Source organism: Canis lupus, chromosome 21 (assembly GCF_048164855.1).
Source record: "Canis lupus baileyi chromosome 21, mCanLup2.hap1, whole genome shotgun sequence".
In the NCBI taxonomy this organism is placed as follows: Eukaryota; Metazoa; Chordata; class Mammalia; order Carnivora; family Canidae; genus Canis; species Canis lupus.
This window is the reverse complement of record NC_132858.1, coordinates 7204532-7218272: the sequence shown is the minus strand read 5'-3', so window position 1 is coordinate 7218272 and position 13741 is coordinate 7204532. Positions and strand designations below refer to the sequence as shown.

At 54.2% G+C, this 13741-nt stretch overlaps 1 long non-coding RNA gene across 1 annotated transcript; it reads right to left on the bottom strand.

Annotated features, from left to right (window-relative positions):
- Positions 1 to 4203: 4203 nt before the first annotated feature.
- Positions 4204 to 13389, bottom strand: LOC140612576 (uncharacterized). Its single transcript, XR_012013731.1, has 3 exons — positions 9341 to 13389; positions 7931 to 8009; positions 4204 to 6448 (listed from the first exon to the last, which is right to left on the bottom strand). It is a non-coding gene; the product is annotated as an uncharacterized lncRNA (long non-coding RNA).
- Positions 13390 to 13741: the final 352 nt, after the last annotated feature.

The following is a 13741-nucleotide window of genomic DNA, read 5'->3' as shown; positions in this document are numbered from 1 at the left end:
GACAGTGACAAAATCGTTAACGAACGTCATCCATTTGAAGACTATTTCAGATAAATCGATATACAAGAAAACTGGACCTGCCCTGAAACCTTACTATCCAGGCATGAAAAACAGGATAAAGATCTTCCCAGAGTTGATAACCATCCTAAAAATGTCTAGGACGTTACCAAGAATGTGTTGTGAAGCTAAGAAATATCTTTATTAACAATACAAGACAATTTTTGACCAACCATGCTTTTAAAAAGATTGAATTATTTCTTGGTTCTCTTTATGGAAAATATTCAAAACTGTTGACATATGAAAAAGCTATCAAAGAGTGTGCAGCAAAAATGGTAGAAAATGGAAGAAAAATATTGCAGGTATTTTCCTGTATTTTGCATTGCTTGCATTGTCACTTTAAAAAAAAAATCTACAATTTGCTGCAATTTCTGGTCCCGTTCTAGATAAATATTCATCATGGTATCTAACTTTGTATGATTTTGTATTCTTTTTCTTAAGAAGCATCCATCCCCCTCTTGTTAATAAGCTTTGGTCTCCACAGAATTTGTCCTTGGATGGAAGACAGAAGAATTTCCAAACTCCAGGATGGTCAGCAGGACTCATGACTCATGTGAGTGACCACAGAGCTACTGCCACAGACATCCACGAGGACCAGAGGGCAGAGGGCTGCTGTGGACAGCCCAGGATACCTCCCATGAACAGAATGACAATTCAAATCCCTAATCTCTTGTCCTGAGATAAGGACTGAAATTCAAGGACTCTATGGCAGTGTGGGAAGAAACCTTTTTTTTTTTTTTTTTTTTTTGGTAGCCTGGAGGCTGAGAGTGATTTCAGGGGGCGGGGTGGGGGAGAACCTCACAGTACATTCTGCAATTTGCTGAATTAGAACATCTGTTGAGGGGTGCCTGGGTGGCTCAGTCGGTTATGCATCTGCCTTCAGCTCAGGTCATGATCTCAGGGTGCTGGGACTGAGTCCCATGTGGGGCTCCCTGCTGAGCGGGGAGCCTGCTTCTCCCTCTCCCTCTTCCTGCCGCTCCCCCTGCTAGGGCTCGCTCGCACTCTCTGTCTCTCTCTTTCTGCCAAATAAGTAAATAAAATCCTTAAAAAGAAATTGAACATCTGTTGAATTCACAACTTCACAGGTCTGTTGCTCGTTCAACAAGCACCAACAGGCGCTTACTATGAGCCACGCATTGCTCACAAGAGGCTGCTCATTTGACCGTAGGAAACGAGGTATCAAGAGGGTTCCAAAAGCCAAAGGGCTGGTCCTGACCCTGAAAAGCCAAACTTTGTGAAACCAGTGCCCACGGGCTTCTCCTGCCAACGCTGTGGCGAGCTGCCCCTGCTCCGAGGAAGCTCTGTTACAGGAAACTGTAATCCCCCTGCTCCACCTACACAGTCACCTCTGCCTGGGATCAATCAGCTCCCCACCTGAGCCAGGGTGGGTGGAGAGAAAAGCAGGAATTCAGTTCTATTTGTCAACATCGGGATGATTTGTATGGGGATGGGTTTTGGGGAGCGCTTAACAAAAGAGGGTGCAAAGTTACTTAAGACCCAGTGGAATGTGTCCCTAGGCCTGTGTCTATAGGAAGTGGACACCCCCCGCCCCCCACATCTGCACTCGAGGCTGCCTGTGGTCCTGAGGCTGGGGCGCCTCCTAACACCACCCTGACACTCACCCAGGCCAGGGGCCCAGATGACAGACGGCCCTCAGCTTGATGTAGGTGGAAGGGCCCAGAAGACCCCATAAAAAAGGAATCTAGAGCCCCACCCTCCATCTGCTCTCCCAGCCTGCTCTCCAGGCGCCAGTAACTCAGCGGTTCCCTGACAGGCTTTTAAACAGTGTCTTTCTGTTTCTTTCTTTCTCCATAAGTCAGATGGGGTTGATTAGGACTATCTCAACCCCAGAACCTCAACAGGCTCTTCCACTTGTCTTCCAAGAAACTGTGTAAGTAAAGATACTTAAGGCTGCGTGAACAAAACCGAAGCTGAACTAGATAAAGGGAAAAGGAATTTAGTGGCTTTTGGAAAAACTTGAAAAAAAACATGGCTTCAGGCACGGGTGGATCCAGGTGTCCTCGGGACCTTGACAGCGACTGTGAACCTGACTCTCCTCCCGCTCTCCCCGCTGCTGGCCTAACAGGTCTCACTTCTCAGACTTCCATTCTGCCTGTTTCGTACCAGGAGGAGAGGCCCTCCCCCCAATGGAAAGTGTTTCCATCAAACTACCAGGGCTGCCTCTCATTGGATAAATTAGATTCTGGCCTTCCTGAAATAGAGTCATGCGCCTCCTCCCAAACCAATCCTGTAGCCGAAGAGATGGGATATGCTGACTGTCCCAGTCGGGAGAGAGCTACACCAGCTGCGCGGCCGGAATGGAATTCCCCACTAAGAAACACCTGCAGCTCTCGTCTTGGTGACAGCACGCCGCTCCTGGCCACCCAGGCCTGGGATGTGATGTGCTGCCAACCCCCTTAAAAGTGGGGTTGCCTCGTGGAGGATGCACATTCCATCAACTCCTTGGATTCAAAGCAAAGCCAAGTCTCGGCCCTGGGACTGACACTGCAGAGTGAAGCCCCTCCTCTCCCCTCCCCGGCTCCCCAGCTCCCTGGCATCAGGCTCCCCATTCGCTATTTTGGGTTGGGGCGCAGTGTTGGGGGGAGCCCAGGTCACAGCTGAGGACACGCATGGCCCTTACAGCTGAGATAACGTCCAGCTCCTCAGGCAGGAATTGTGCACTGGGGGGGCCTCCCCAGATCGGATGGTAGGACCCCTGCCCCTGCGGGGACTTGAAGCAGGGGTTCACTGCCCCCTGCAGGCTCAGGTCACCTGACTCTCAGCCCCTTTGAACTGCTGACCCCAAAGAGGCAAAAGGACCTCTCTCTCCACACAGCTTTATTATTCCTACTACTTTTAGAGAGTTCAGCTTCCGGAATTCAGGTTTGAGTCTTAGAGGACATTACTGGGAATGCCCAGAAGCCTCTGAAATTCTGACCTTTCCTACCCATTTTTCCAAGGCTCTGATATGGGCTGCATTGTGTCCCCCAAATTCCTATGTTGAAGTCCTAACCCCAGTACTTCGTAAAGGGGCTGTATTTTGAGCTAGGGCCTTCAAAGAGGTGATCAAGATAACACGAGGTCACCAGGGAGGCCCTGATCCCATGTGACTGGGGTCCTTGTAAGGAGAGGGGATCAGAACACAGACACACATAGAGGGACGACCCTGTGAAGCCCTAGGGAGAGCACGGCTGTCCACATACACGCAGAGAGGCCCCAGGAGGACCTGCCTGCCCATGCCTGGACCTCAGTCTTCCAGCCTCCAGGACGGGGGGACCGTGAGTCCTGTTATGTGAGCCCCACCTATAGCATTAGTTATGGCGGCTTAAGCAAACTCAGTTAAACATCATGTGAGCATAATATTCAGAGTTTACACAGAACAGAGTTTGCACAATGACAGGCCACCTCGCAGCAAGGATTGCAATGTCTGGCCGGGCAGTGGGGTGACGCAGAGCCTGCTCAGCCCGTACGCTGGGTTTGCCACATGTAGCACCCACCGCATATATTCAGGGGGCAGGTGTGGCTGGGACTCTGTCATTTGCAAGTGACAGAAACCGTGTCCATGAGATGAGGCACACCGCTTTCCAGAGGTTAAGTAGCACCCAATGAAGATGTGCAGGGCAAGGTCTCACTTCCGGCATAGCGGGATCTTGCGGTGGTCTGGAATCTGTTCTCATCTCTCATCTTTGACTTCCTTTGTCAACTCCTTTTCAGGCCGGCTTCATGCCTGCAAGGATAAAATGCCACCAGTACCTCCAGCCTCCTAGTCTGCAGAAAACCAAACCCTGTCCCCGTGCCCCAGACGGAAGATTGGACTGGACTGATTTGCACCACATGCCCATTTCTGAAACAGTGACTTGGTTAGGAGGTGGACTACACTATGGCTTGGCTGGGGCAAATGCGAAATCACGAACCCACCTGAAACACAGAGATAAGGGGAAAGCCAGGTGGTCTTCTCAGAGGAAGAGGGAATTGGTTCTGAGCAGGAAAAAGAAACAGATTTCCCTACAGTGACTGGGGTTACCTGGAGCACTACCTAAAGTTCCAGCTCTTCCTTCTCCAACTGTGTCCCCCTCGATGCTGGCCACCCCGCCTTTACCGCCTCCTGGTGTCGGCATGCTTCCCACCCTCCCTGCTCCCGCCCCTTCTCCAGCTGCAGACCAGATCAGGAGAATTCATACCCACAGCCTTCAAGGTTCTCGATCATTGACAGGGCCAGTGATATCAGGATTTTGAACACTATTAGTTTCCTGTGGCTACTGTAACACAGGACCACACATTCAGTGGCTTAAAACTATGCAAATCTATTATTTTACGGTTCTTAGAAGTGAGAAATGGGTCTTCAGGGCTGACACCAAAGGCTGTGTTCCTTGGGAGGCTCTAGCGGAGAATCCACTGCCTTGTCTTTTCCAGCTTCTAGAGGTGCCTGCATTTCCTGGCTGGTGGCCCTGCGTCACTCCAACCTCTGCTCTGTCCCCACATCTCCCGGACTCTGACCCTCCTGCTTCCCTCTCCTAAGGATCCCTGTGATTACAGTCAGGGTCCACCCGGACCATCGCCCCTCCCATGGGTCTTCATTTATTCACCCCTGCAAAGTCCCTTCTGTCATGTAAGGGAAGATGTTCATGGGTCCTGAGACATAGGACACCACGTCAGCTTCCTAGGGCTGCATAACAAAGTACAATAAACTGTGGCTTAAAAAGCTGAAACGTACTGCCTCACGGTTCTGGAGGCCAGAAGTCTGAAGTGCGGGTGTCGGCAGGACCACGCTCCCCACGCGGCACCAAGAAGGGAGCCATCCCAGAGCCCCCCCCAGCTTCCAGGGTCTGCGTACAAGCTCCCATGTTCCTCGGCTTGTAGACGCAGCCCGTCGTCTTCCTTTGCTGCGAGTGTGAGTCCAAATCTCTCGTTTGTATAAGGACACCGGCCACACTTATCAGGGACCCCCGTCATGATCTCATCTTCACTTGGTCACATCTGCAAAGACTTTATTTCCAAATAGGGTCACATTCGGAGGTTCTGAGCGTTAGGACCCCATCATATATTCTTTGTGGGGGACAGGATTCAGCCCCTAACAGGCCTGGACATTGTTGGGGGCCATGATCGTGCCTACGCCACCCCACCCCAAGGACTGTCCACCGACAGGAGCTGATGGGGCTGCTGCTCGGGGCAGACCCGCCTCCCTGGGCCTCCCGACTACACGCACATTTGTACCTTGCACCCCTCTTCCTGCTTCTGGGAGGACAAGGACCCTGATCCCAGGGAGAGGACTTCCAGGAGCATCAGGAGACCACTCCCCAGGCCAGCCCTGCACAGGGAGCAGCAATGGGCAGCAGCTGAGGCCCCAGCTTCCAGGTCGTGGGTGGCTGGGCACTGTCGCCCCAGGGCAGGACACTGCGGCCAGCACAGGGAGAGGACACGGAGCAGGAGGCAGGGGCACACAAGGGTTCAGAACACACCGCAGGCCTAGCTTCAACTCAGCACTCAGCCACTCGCTCATCCCCGGGTGCCCCTCCCTAGTGTCCCCTTCCCTTCTGCCCACGGGGACAACACTCACAGCACCCCTGTGGACCCACCAGCCTACACCGCCTGCGTGCAGGAGGGACCCAAGCAGATTGTGGACCACTGTCATGCGTGGCCCGTCCTCAGGCTAATATTTCTATCTCAAGGACACAGCTTGAGATAAGCTTCTCTTTGTTCAAAGGAAGAAGGCAAATGGAGAGTGAATCTTTTTCTTCATCTACTTCAGTGGGAAAAAAAAGTAGGTGGGAAAAACTGATTAATGAAAAAAAAAAAAAAGCTGATTTCAGGCCATTTTTGTTCTTGTCGCCTCTGCTGCTTCACTAGTGCAAACAACAGACAAGGAGATCAAGCTCCTTCCAGCCCACAGGCTCTCCCAAGGCGGCTGTTTACATTGGAAAGTGGGTGGGGAGGCGTGAAGCCAGCTTCCCGGCCCAGCATGGGTGGGAGGCCCAGAACATTCCTTCACAGCCAGCCTCAGGGCCAGGAGTGGGGGGGTCTCCCAGCAGGTGACCTACAATCTGTGTCCCTCTTAACTCCGCCACTGAACCCCCTCCGTGAGCCCGTGTGTGAGGCTCTGCACCACTGACGGTGCTCTCGGGGGGCCACGGCTGCCACATGAGGCATTTCCTGCTTAAATACGGGACCATCCCTGTGACAAGTGCAGGGTGAGGGCTGTGCTCCTGGCCCGGCTGGTCCAGGAGCCGTCGGCTGGGGCAGCGGGATCCGGCCTCAGTGTAGCTCACTGGCGCATCTCACGGATCAGAGGGTAAAGCAGCCCCTCCTTTATCAGGGGTGATGCTCAGTGCAGTGGGATACCTGGATCGGATGGTGCCCCCAAAAGGCCTGTCCAAGTCCTAAGCCCTGGTCCCTGCGAACACAGAACAAGGATCTTTGCCAATGGAGTCAAGTGAAGGATCTCAGATGAGACTGTCCTGAGTCCAGACAGGTGTCCTTATGAGAGACATAAGGAGAGAGACGCAGGGAGGAGGGGCAGAGGCTGCGGAGATGCGGCCACAAACCAAGGCACGCCTGGAGCCCCCAGAAGTGGGAAGAGGAGAAAGGGATGCCCCCCAGAGGTCTACATCTGGGCCACGGAGACACATGCCACCCCTGGCTCACTGCCAAAGCCTCAGGCCGCCTTTTCCTCACCCTATGGGTCCCCTGGCTTGAGTCACACTAAGGCCTCCTCTGGGATCACATTCCAAAGCTCTTCCAATGGTTCTCCCCAGCCCCTCACCAGCTTAGCACTAAAGCCTGCCCCTCCCTGTCCACCCCCATTGGCCCCAAAGGTGCAGGAATGCACCAGCAGGAGCCACTTCTTCCAAGGAAATTCCTTCCCTAACTTCTTCCCCCAGTCCTCCCCCATCCCCTAGTGACTCATCTCCCTGAGGATCAGAGGGCATGGAGCCTTGAGGGGCCGCAGCCTGAAACTCAGTGACATCGCAGCAGCAGCCGAGATGCAGGGGGGCCCCCCAGGGCCCTGGACGCCGGCTGGGGGAGGGGATCACAGGCATGCGACCAGGCTGGTGGATCCGGGCCTGCACTCAGCCAGGCCTGGGCATGGGGTCTCATGCCTGCAGCTGCCTTCTTGAAACAATATCGTCTCTGAATTTGTGTTTGTAAGCGAAGTCCAATTGGACAGCATGACAGGCGCCGGGGACTCGGGGCGGCAGCTCCAGGGGTCCTGTCTCCCCCTGCCCTCCCACCACCTGCCACGGGGCCTTTGGCTCTGTTCTCCACGTAATCCTCTTTACGTAGTCTGCCCCACAGATCCAGTGACAGTAACACCTGATACCGTGTGCCGAGCACCACACTCGAGCCTGGCCAACAAGCCCAATCCTTCTGTCAGCCCCCAATTCGGGACTCTTACTGCCCTGAGTCACAGATGAGGGAACTGAGGTGGGAGGGGTTGTATGACTTCCTGCAGGGACATGAGGTTAAGGAGCAGGGCCAGGGTGCAAACCCAGGAGGCCTGGCCCTGTGGTGCCTTTGTCCCCACCACCCTGCGCTCCCACCCTCTGGAAGCAACGATGTTTAGTGCCAGGTGACACAGTGGTTCGTGAGGGCACCAGGAAGCCCACCCTCATTGTGCTCACCAGCCTTCCAGGTTCACTGGCCCACGGGGCCTGTCATTCTGGGGCTCTGCAGGGCCCATTCTCATCTGTGACCACCAGGGCCAGGGCCCTCCAAGGGCTTGTCACTGTCACAGGGCACCCCCAGGCCCAGGAAGATGACAGTCAGGCCACCGTGCCAGCTGATGGCCGGAAATGTCCCCCTGAGCTCCCCTGGGCACCCTGGCCTGGAGCCCTGTCCCTGAGGGAGGGGCCCAAAACACAAAAACAGCACTCACTTCTTCGATGAGTTTTGAAGTCGGCTCTCCAGCAAAGGTGATTTTTTAAAGACCAAGGCTTTTGATTCGCAGGATGGGGCTATTTTGTATAAAAAAAAAAAAAAAAAAAAAGTTCCCCTAATTCAGCACATAAAGTTTATGCCACACATGAGAGCGACAGGAATGTCTGAGGGGGTCCCATTGACCAATTCAAGTGCCAAATGAAACACATGAGCCGGGGAAATTTGTAAATCCGAGATGAAAGCCCGACCACGGGGTCCCCCACCGATCCCCCTGAAAACTGAAAGGAGAGAACAGGCATTTCTACCGGCTTCCCTGCACAGACCCACAAGGCGATGGGGACACCTTGCCCACCCCGGCCGCCCTCTGGAACTCCACCGCTCTGTCCCTCTCTCTGTCACATTTTTATGACAGACGTTAAAAACCACACACACCAGCAGAGAGAGGAGTGTGCCGAGCCTTCTTATCCTGTCTGGTGCCACAGCTGTCACCACTCTGCTGTTCTCATCTCATCTCTCCCACATGCTCCTTTTCCTTTCTTCTAGAATGTTCTAAAGCAAATCCCAGGATCATTTCACTCCTAATTTGAAGACTTCTTTTTGTAGGCACTACCCCATCATCCCCCCAACCCAACAGAATGAACACTCATTCCCTCTAAGCACCCAGCACCCTGCTCCCCGGCCTGCTCCCACCGCCTGGGGGATAGCCAGCAGGGCCAGGCTCCCCGCCACCCTGGCTGCCCAAGGGCCGTTCTCCATGCCTCACTGCAAGATGCCAGCAGCCTCTGAGCATGGATACATGACTGCCTGGATGCCTGACTTTATCAGTGAGCCTCAGCCGATGGATGGCGTCCTGACTCAGTGGCCGAGCAGCTGGTAGCTCTGCTGCACCGGCTGCATGACTCCACGCCCATGTCCTGAGCATGGGGCTCCATCGAGACAGAAGGCAGAGGGGAGTCTGTTACTGAGTGGGGGCTTCTTTTGGGGTGTGGGCTCCCTCACAAGGAGGACACCCTACCTCCCAGCCTAGGATCAGGAGGGCAGTGGTCAGAAATCCAGCAACATTCCAGAAGGATCTTCAGTGTAGGAGCCGCTAAGAGCACAGAATGCTGTTTGTCATTGCCTGAGGCGAGAAGGTGCAAACTCCCAGGAGGGATGCCCTGCTTTGGCAGGTCGTAAACCAGCCCACACACGTTTGTTCCTCGGACCCCCCTCGGAACCATCTGGGCTGCCTGGCAGTGAAGCATGTCAGATACCAGCATGTGTCACAAACCTGAGCCTACTGGTGGCCATCCGCAATCAGCCCAGCCTCTCGGTCCTTGTCCCAACCTGGTACCAAGCATGGGCACCCGTTCCCACACCTGTTGGCCCCGATGTGGGCCAGGCTCTGGCTGCAGTCCCCCCCACTCACCATGCTGGCCCTGTACTTCTGCTGGCTCAGAAGCCCCCACCTGTGGCAGGGCTCCACGGTGGACACCGTCTTCCACATCTTCACACTGGGCAGCTTCATGACTTTTGTGGTCCTGTCCTGGGTGGTCTTCTTCATCCAGCCTCAAAGAAGCTCCTGACAGTGGCAGCCCATGCAACTATACATGGTCATCCTGGCCATCCTGGTGTTCATCTGCACCCTGCCCCTCAGCATCTACTGGTTCCTCCATCAGCCCGGGGAGACAAAGGCTCTGTTCACCAATTGGCGTGCCTCTCCTTGGCTGTGAGCAGCGGTGCCAAGCCCATCATCTGCCTCATGATGGGCAGTCAGGGCAGCCCAAGCCTGCATGTGCCCCTGGGGGCTGTGCTCCACCAGGTGCTGCGGGAGGAGCCTATGCTGGAGGGGAGGAAGACATCCTCCACCTGCGGGAACCAGGTCCGAGTCTGAGAGCAGGGCCTCCTGACGCCTCTGCCCCGGGGCCGCCCATTGTCACCAACCCTTCCCAGCTCTTCCCCACAGCTCCCTGCTCGGCTACTGCCCTTTCCGGACTCTGAGCATCCAGTGGCCACTTAACTGGCAAAGAGCTAGTGTGAGCCAAGTCCCGAGAGTGAGGGCGGGACGCAGAAGAGGGGGGACAAGCTACCCAGGCACGGTCATATAAAAACTCTTGGCACCAGTCAGGTGTGGGTGTTCAGCCATTAGACAGACATTCTACAGCCTTGGGCAGGTGTTGGAACTTCGGCTGTCAGGTGCCAACCCTTCAGATGCTGAATCATTGAAAGACAGGTCCTGCAGGTCCTGGGCAAGAAGACGAGCAACCAGGGAAATGGTGGGGGGTGAACTAGTGGGGGCAAGGCGGGAGCAAGTTATCAACTGGTAAGGAGATGTTCAGTACTCAGGGACTCGGTGCCTTACCCACGTGCAGCTGCTGAATGCCAGCATGGTGATGAGCTGGAGTGGGCAGCCTGTGCCCAGCCATGTGAACAGCACAGACGGTGCCGGCAGAGGCCTGTGTGGGGCTGTGGGCAGCGGGCAAGAGAGGGGGTGGGGGCAGAGTCACCAGCTAAGTGGTGCAGGGCGGGCAGGTGGCAGAAGGCAGCCAGGGAGACAGACCTGATCAGAGCAGCATTTCTAGGACACCTGGCCAGGGTTCCAGGGTACTGGTGGGGAGGGAGCTTTCAGGGCCACATGACACCTCAGGACCATGAGTCTCTGCACCAACCCTGTTCACACAGAGGCCCACATACCAGACCAGGGAGCTGGAGTGGGCATAGCCCCCCAAGTGACTGCCACCCTGCTGGGTCAGTGCCCCCCCAGGAGATGCAATCCAACCCTCCACAGACCACACATGTAGCAGGCATATAACACGTGCCTGCCCAGTGAGAGTAACACTGCCTGCTTGCAGGATGCACATGCATCCTGACTCCCTTCACACTCTCCTGAGGGCCCTTTCCCACCTCCTTCTGCACAGATTCCTGGCAGTCATGCCAGAAGTCTGCAGGGTGTCCCTGCCCCACCTTCACCCACTTACTCCAGGCCACTGAGTATCCACCTCAGGGCCTTTGCAGTTGCTGTGCCCTCTGCCCGGAATGCCCTTCCCTAGCTGTGCACAGAGCTCTCTCCCTTACTTTGCACAGGTCACTGTTCAAATATCACCTCTTCACAGAGGCCTCTCCTGATCACCTGACATAAAACAATGCAATACACACACACATACACCTCTCAACCCTCCTGCCCTGCTTCATTTCCCTGGTGTGTTCCCCTGACTGATAGATTGCATGTTCACACATTCACCAAGAAGGCAGGGGCCATGTCCATTTTGATTACTGCTGTGCTCCAGGCCTAGGACGGTGCCTGGCAGAGAGGGGCCCAGGACATGTTTGTGGAATTCCCACTCACAGGCATTCCTTGGGGGTCCAGACAAGAGAAGGGGAGAGAGCCACAGCAGTGAGGCAGAGTGGTAACCCAGGTGGCTCAAGTCCACAGTCACCTCCAAGAGGGCCCCCCTCAAATGAAATACCTCATAAGAGTCCTCTCCCACATCTGACTGGGAGCATTGTTCATGTGGGCACACGTGTGACTGTGTCAATAAGAGAGAGTAATGAGTGTGTCTACCTGTTTGTGTGCATCTGTGAGTGTGAGTATGTCTTCAGTACACAACCCACACCCTGCACAACTGGTACCAGCCACTAGTCTCCAGCTATTTCATGTCTCTGTGATATTTTTCTTCCCTCTATAGGACAAACTCCCCAAGAGGAGGGTCTGACACTTTTCAGCCTCACTGAAGGCTGATGGCAAAGACTAAAATCTGTCCAAAAAATTTTGTTTTGACTTCCAGAATGATGGGGCACCTGGGTGGCTCAGCGGTTGAGTGTCTGCCTTCAGCTCAGGTCATGATCCTGAGATCCAGGATCGAGTCCCATGCCGGGCTCCCTGGGAGGAGCCTGCTTCTCCTTCTGCCTGTGTTTCTGCCTCTCTCTCTCTCTCTGTGTTTCTCCATGAATGGATAAATAAAATCTTTAAAAAAACATTTTGGGTCCAAGTCCCTGCTCCACTGTGTCGGGTATACTTGGACCCAAGCTCGAACTTGTAAATAAACCCTCGTGTGTTTGCATCGGAAAAAAAAAACATTTTGTTTTGACTTCCAGAATAAAAAAAATAAGTCCATGCATGAGCTGCTACTTTGCTTTATCTATTTTGAGACTATGTTATTAGGAGCATACAAATTTAGGAGTGTTATATCATCCTGAGGAGCTGGATGATATTTCAGTATTCTTATCTGTTGGATCTATCACTTGTAAACAATTGAGAATTGGGTTGAGTTGCACCTTTGAAAATGAAACCCACCACTACAGTGAGTAGGCCTGTGTCCTGAATCCCCCATCCCACTCAGGAGTCAGTCCTAAAGAGTTGTACAGGTGGGCAGGTGGGAAGGCTCAGCCCTCACTAAGTTGTTACAGTGATGGAGGGAAGGGACTGGCTCTGGCTTCAACCCTGGCTCCATTACCACTGTCCTGGGTGCTATTGGGCCCATCTTGCACCCTCTCTGAGCTGTCTTCTTATCTGTATAAGGGGGACAATCACCTCCCTCCTCTACCAGTCTTCTATGTGGAAAGGACACACAGGTTCTGCATCCATCCGTCATCACCAGGCACTGAGAAGCACTATCCCAAAGGTGGAAACCTGAGTCCTTCCAGCAAGAGGCCCATGGTGGGTTAAACATACAGCCCAGCCCTGTCTAAGCAAGCTATCCCAGTCCCTCTCCCTCCGGTCCCACAGCCACCTATGGTTAGTTAAAAGATGTCAGCCCAGAGCGACTTGCAGGCTCCCAGAGGCTGAGCTCTTCTCTCAAACAAGGCCATGACTTATTTGGCTCTTGCATCACCTATGTTTCATTTTCTGTGTCAGGGCTGTACTCCATCTTTCACTGAGGAATTCCGCTTCAAACTTGGAGAGCCCAGGCCCTTCTCACTCAGGGAGAGTAAATAGGGAGCAGTCAGGATGGCCAGGGGCACCAGGATGACCAGGAAAGGTCAATACAACCAATGGAGGCCAAGATGACAGGAACAACTATGATGATAGCACACAACCTCCCCTCTAGGCCGCTCTGCTGCCAAGGTCCCCTCCCCGCAGAAGTTCCTCTCACCTCTTTTGTGCCAAAGGGAACATTTGCCTTTTCCAGACCTGGCTCACTACAGTGTGACTGGGGCAGAGCCAGGAGCATGAGGAAGATAGAAACACAGAGAGAAAAAGAGAAATGGCCTGTCATCTCATCAAGCCTTCTTCCCACCTCAAACTCCTCTCCCTTCTCAAGCAAGTGATGAAGGAGTGGGAAGAAGGAAAGAAAGGGCCTCTTACAAGAGCCCCAAGACCCTGCAGTGGGTATGGATAAGCATCTCTGATCCCACGGAAGAGGCACACAGAGTGTCCTGGCACAGTGACCACCCTGCAGAGTGTTCAGTTCTCTGAGTGACTCAAGGCTGCCTCTCCTCCAGGCTGTTTGTCCAGCACAAACAAAACTTGGTCACTGGGAGAGAAACACAAATCAGGACTCTGAGCAAGCCTGACCCTGTCAGTAGGGCACAGCCCTGACCCACCCCCCCAAGCCCCGCCCCAAACCCAGCACCCACCTCAGCAGGCCCCTCCATTTCAGCCATGCCCCAGGCTCCATCTGCCCCCACTAACATACAAGCTCCAGCCCCGCCTACTCTGGGCCCCCTCCCAGCCCAGCTTTTGCCAAGCAAGCTTCCCAAGTAACTCCCCAAGAATGCCCCACCCAAGCTTCAGCTGTGCCCCACCCCATCATCCACCTCCTAAAAAGGATTCCACCAGCAAGGGCTGGAGCATCTTGTCTGGGTGAAGAAGAACAGGCCTGCATGGAGT